Below are 6,000 nucleotides of genomic sequence, written 5' to 3'. Positions count from 1 at the left end.
CACCTCAGGATTACACGGACATCAATCATTGTTAATCATGATATTCAGTCCTGACTGGGAATGTTTTCTCTCAGAGATTATGTTATGATGTGTGACCACCCTCCACCCTCCGCACTCCGCACTCCCTCAGCGCCATTATTCCGGGATCCCCTCTGCTCAGGTCCTAGCAACAACCGTTACTGCGTCATCGAGTGCACCGGCTGTAACCCCGCCCGGCGAGCGCTACCCAGGCCAATCAGCATTTAGTTCTGCTTCAGCCCCGCCCCTTCTATATAGACCGCTGCATATTATCAACAGTGTGCACTGGCTGTAACCACGCCCACAGAGCTCATCGGGCAGCCTATCTGAGCTCCGCTCTACGTCCGCCCCGCCCTCCCCGTTGACTTCTGCATATTAATGAACTGCGTCAACGGAAGGACGAGGTGTCGGGGAGAGGAGGCCGGTGTCCAGCTCCTCCTTCACGGGATATACACTTGTCAGCTGGCCGAGCCCTGCCTCTCGCTATATATACCGGGGACACCGCGCCTGAGCGGCCTGATTACTGGGGATCCCAGTGTGTGTGACCTGCCCTCCCCAGATAAGGTGGAGGACACCCCCTTTAATCCAACCATTTCCTGGCAGCAGAGCCCCCAGGTAGGAGCCTTTTATTTATTCCCGTACATTCCATGACCCTGAGACAAGCGCATCCTCCTCCGTTTCAGAGCTTGCAATCTAACCCGTCCTGTGCCCCTTGTCTGCGGAGCTGGCACTTTTATTTTACGGCAGAATATCATATTTTGCGGCAGAAAGTCATCTACATCCATTGCGCTTGTCTGTAGAACTAGCAATGAATACCTGTCCTTCTGATTGGTGCAGAGCTTGCCGTCTAATGACTGATGGAGTGGTGGGGTATTTACCATCTATCTGCAGAGCTTGCACTCTAATCCTTACCTTTTACTTGTCTGCAGAGCTTGCGCTCTATTCCCTGCCTTTCTACTTGTCTGCAGAGCTTGCGCTCTATTCCCTGCCTTTCTACTTGTCTGCAGAGCTTGCGCTCTAATCCTTACCTTTTGCTTGTCTGCAGAGCTTGCGCTCTATTCCCTGCCTTTCTACTTGTCTGCAGAGCTTGCGCTCTATTCCCTGCCTTTCTACTTGTCTGCAGAGCTTGCGCTCTATTCCCTGCCTTTCTACTTGTCTGCCGAGCTTGCGCTCTATTCCCTGCCTTTCTACTTGTCTGCAGAGCTTGCGCTCTAATCCTTGCCTTTACTTGTCCGCCGAGCTTGCGCTCTAATCTTTGCCCTGATACCGGTCTGCTTGCAGTTTATTCTGTGTGCAGTTTGTACTCTGCAGACAAACTCAGGAGACAAAGCTCGCCATCTCTACTCTTCTTGTCTGCAGAGCTAACACTCCACTTGAGTTCCTGCAGAGTATACAGTCTGTTACACTTCCTCAATGCAGTTGGCAATAGGGCTAGCACTCTTATTTCTGTCTGTTTGCTCCCTCCAGCTGGGCTGTAGTTTGGCACTTGTCTGCAGAGCTTGCCCTCTAACCTGTCGCTGACCTGGTATGCAGTGCCCCTTACCTGCACTGACTAGAGCTGGGACGTCTTGTAGCAATGGTCTATTATGTCCGAGCAGCAGTGCTCCAAAATGACAACTCTCAGCAGGCTGGGACTTGTAGTACTTTTACACCTGCAGGTTTCGAACACGCCAATGGTTATATTCCTAAACTTGCCAGCAGAGCTTACAGTCGAATAATCTGCAGCCGTGTAACCCCCCGCCCAGGTAGCTACTTTGGGTTGAGATGACCCGGAGTCCTGTAGTAACCTGACGATTGTGGCATTTATTACATAAATACAGTCCTTGCCATAGATCGGGGCCCCGCGGGTCATTAGTCCCGGCTCTATTGTATAAGTGCAGAGCCCGGTGTAACTCTTATCGTCCTGCGTGTCTTCCTATTCTGGCCGGTTACACAATCGTATTACACCGGGGCTGGACCGATCCCAGGAGTCAGGACGTCAATACACCTTTAAATCTGCAACTGGTGCCCAACTTTTTGAATTGTTTTGAGGTCTATGAAAGTTCTTCCTGTCAGGCCACTGATAACGTCTCATTGGTTCCTGAAGTTTTTTGGGTTGTTTATATTTTAGAATTGTCTTCTGTATATTACCCAGGTGTCAGATCTTCTCTGCTCGCTCGGACCTTCCTGACTCTTAAATCTGATTGATTAATTATGGCGCTGTCCGTTCTTTATCTGGTGCTGACACTCGGGCTTCACGTCAGGCGCTGTCCCCAGCAGGGTCACAGTCCAACCTGGTGCCCACTATGGGATCTATAGCAGAAGACCAATATGGTTTGGGAGGGTGGCAGAAAAACACAGAAGAAAACGCTCATGACCATGGGGAGAACAGTCTGCAGAGGTGTTGTCCTGGGTGGACTCAGTGAAGCCCCTCCATAAGATGACCTCTTTGAGAAGACCACCCCTGACTCCCTGTTCCCTTTTAACCTATGTATATTGACCTTCTTGGAGAGGACCACCCATGGTGAAGATCCCATATTTTTTTTTTTTTAGGACCGTTTTTGGTCGGCCGTCACAAAGGTGTCACTGAAGGTCCAAGAATATTGTGCTAATTGGCTATCCTCATTAATTGTGGGACCTTCTCGGGCGATTTGTAGTAAGTCTTTGTGCAAGGTCCTTTTTGGCCAAACGTTTAGCGTTTACTTCTAGGAAGTGTCCATGGGGCCGGTATTCGTCAGTACACCCCCACTCCTTTTTTTTTTTTTTAATATGAAATATCAGACTACGCTATTTAATCCAACGGATCCCACAAGAATCCCAGGTGGTATAAGTTTTTATAATCAGGGTGATTTTATTGCATCTATTTAGCATATACGTCCTGCGCTAGTCAATCTTTTCACGACTTCTATGTTAACGGGACACCATTATAGCGGACGGAGGCGTTACCGCGGCATCCTTCACCCGTAGGCTGTAATGGTATTCGTTTATGAAAAAAAACAAAAAACTTCATGCGATCATGACGTACGTGTTAAACGGACACCATTCCAGTCTATAGGGGATGGATGCCGCTGTTTAATGTATAGGTCAGGAGCTTTTTCCGGGGTATATGCCGACATAAAACGTAAGGTGCGGTAAACATTGTTTTTATTGGTTAGTGCGCCGGGTGCTGTGTCCCTGAATGTGAGATTCTCGGCCGGTTTCTGTGTTCACATCTGCGTTCGGTATTTCCGTTGCTCTGCTCCATCATGGGAGCAAAGCAACAAATACTGGACACACCGGTTCCGTTGCACCGCGGATTGTCGGGGCGTCCGTGGCTTTACCCGAAACGATAACACCGTGCTTTACAGCCGGCTCGGTCATTGTGTAGTTTCCCTTTAAGTAAATCTGACGGAGGAATGAGGCCGAGTATTTATGTCCTAGGAAAATACCTGCCGTTCATTTGCCTCTGACCCGCGGATAATTCTATAACATGCGCTGAAATGTTTTGCTTAGAAGTCGCCCTGTGATCCCTCTCGTCTTCCCGGCCAGTCAAATAAGGCTCTGTTCACATCACGTATTGGCCGCTTATTTAGCGGGTATGCTGGGAAAGCTCCGGCCGCGCACCCAAAACTTTTAATAGGACTTCATTAGCACAACGGAGGTCAAAAGATGGTGTGGTAGACCAGGCTATCCCATCCCCCGGAATCACGTAAAATAAAGTATACCGCACCGGAGCCTATGGGAAACTGATGGCCCTTTATGGCTCCCATTACACGTATCCGTTATGGACTTTTCAGTAAACGTATAAACGTGGTGTGAAGAGGGGATGACGCTGGACACTTTTTGGGTAAGGAGTGACCCTATAACATCAGTGACCAGGGCACCTTCGTGGCTCCTTCTCCTTAGCAAACGGTTAGTTGTTGTTTTTATTTTTTCCCTTCCCCCTCCTCATCTGCTGGGCGGTCCTGTTCGTTGTCTTATATAAGAGGCTGGACACCGCAGAACATGTGTGTGTGTGTGTGTGTATATATATATATTTTTTTTTTTTTACCTGCCCTATGGAATTGAACTGGACCCCGTGATACGGACTGTATAAAGCGGAGCGGTCATAAGTTTTCCTATTCTTATTACAGAATCCTCATCGATTAGTGTTTTTCCTTTAACAACTCTGATAGGATTCTACTTTGCTACAGTAACATATATATCTCCGATACAGCAGAGCTGAGTAAGTCATCACACGCGTTTCCTGCAGTGCTGATCCCATGTCAGATCGGTGCTTTTTCATGGGACTGCATATTCTGTACCCGGTGAGATATCCGTGCTAAGAGTTGAATGACTCGGCTCTGCTACATCTGCACGTGGACAGGTGCCATTTGCTGTGTTTTCCGCGTCAGCCTGCCTGTCGTGCTCGGTGCGGTCAGCCGCCTGTTTACATCTACATGGTGAGTATGTGACGGCGCACCTCCTCTTTGCAGCAGTGACTGCACTAACGTTCATGGTGTTATTGCTAATTCAAGGTTACAAAGTATATACCTCCCGGCTGCGATGGCTGTGTTAACCCTTTGTGACGCATCTGTACCGTTTTTTTAGTTCCTATGGCACCGTTTCCCGCAGCGGCAGCAGACGGTCGTATTCGCCGTAGTTGCTATGAGGTACAGAGCTTTTCCGATGACCTTGAAAGCTAAATCCCTCATGAAACGCTCGTGTGTAATATTCACCGTCCTGCGGTTTACGGGCTGAAGGCGACAATGGGTTTATTACAATGGATCTTTATTTGCTGCCTATAAAGGGTTAAGATGATGATTATGATGAACCCACGGACGGCCCTGCAATGCGCTGGCTGCTCATAGTGCGGAGAGGCGGAGGTCTCGCCAAACCGAATCCAGCCCCTCTATCGGGGTTAGTAGTAACCCTTGCTCGGAGTGTGGACTAAGCACAGCAGGACTATGGGTATCAGGAGGCCCAAGGCACAGAATGCTTCCTGTGTGGAAGTCCCGGTGACGTCGCTCCTCTACTAGTTCAGCACTTTAATGACTTTGCTGTAGAATGTGTAGATGAGGCAATGACTATATCCCAGTCATCCATTGGGAACCAGTCGTGCCTCATACCGTAATGTGACTAAGCACATCGGACGCTGCGCTCCATCGCCAAGTCCTGTATCCGTATGAGAAGTAATAGACGCCTCTTCAGAGGGCAGATACACAGGTTATTCTGCAGCCGGAGAGTGCGAGTACCATGCACGAGCCCATAGGTAAATCCTGCCGCCATAGAGTGCCCTCCTGGAATAAGAAAGCAATACAAAAAGTCGCACTCTGGTATCCAATTTTTAAGTTCGTCAGATTTGTTCAGCCCGCTTCATAGGAATGCACTGAGCTGTATAACAGGGAATGTCCGGAGGGGTGGCATTGGTGGTCGCTGGGGGGAAGGGGGTGGCATTGGTGGTCACCAGTTTTTTTGCACCGCGCTTGTTGCTGTATGTACATGAGTTGTAATCTGCCTGTTGCCTGCTATAGGCCCATTCTGTTCCCCATTTTTCTCTGATTTCATACAGAAGCCCGGGGAGTGTTATTTTTGCAACCTAACGGATTGTTCCGTGTTCCATCGCATTTCAATTTACGTCTACGCATCGAATGGCGGCCCACGCTACCTACAGGGACCACGCATGTTTTGCTCTGGATCGACACTGTGGGGTGATGGTCTGAGCTGGATAGACTTTACTATGAGAGCTGCAATTGCTGCCGGTCCAGGTCCCCTTGCACATGTTTCGGGGAGCTATAGGTTTTCTCTACAGGGGAATTGTAGTATTACACGGCGGATGTTCAGATGAATGGCGATCCGTGTCATACATGGATGCCGCAAGAGCTCTCTGCACAGTATAATGCCACCATAGCTGCCTCTATATACTATAATGCCCCCATAGCTGACTTCAACGCAATATAAAGCCCCCACAGCTGCCCCCAATAGTGCCTGATAAAAGTAATCTACATACTCGCCTAATCCCGTTCCAATGACGCGTGGAGGCGA

General features: G+C 49.1%; 1 protein-coding gene across 2 annotated transcripts in view; it reads left to right on the top strand.

Moving 5' to 3' along the window:
• The first annotated feature begins 364 nt into the window (after positions 1-364).
• Positions 365-6,000, top strand: part of SLC45A4 (solute carrier family 45 member 4) — a 102,438-nt gene continuing 96,802 nt past the window's right edge. The window contains exon 1 of one of the 2 annotated variants that reach the window (XM_075825685.1): positions 365-633. The gene's annotated coding sequence lies outside the window, so the exon portion shown is untranslated. Of the gene's footprint in view, positions 634-4,340; positions 4,419-6,000 lie in introns of those variants that run through there. The other variant, XM_075825687.1, reaches the window with a different exon arrangement.

The sequence above is a fragment of the Rhinoderma darwinii genome, chromosome 5 (genome assembly GCF_050947455.1).
Source record: "Rhinoderma darwinii isolate aRhiDar2 chromosome 5, aRhiDar2.hap1, whole genome shotgun sequence".
Classification (NCBI taxonomy): Eukaryota; Metazoa; Chordata; class Amphibia; order Anura; family Rhinodermatidae; genus Rhinoderma; species Rhinoderma darwinii.
The sequence above is the reverse complement of the archived record's forward strand: the minus strand, read 5'-3'. Positions and strand labels throughout refer to the sequence as shown.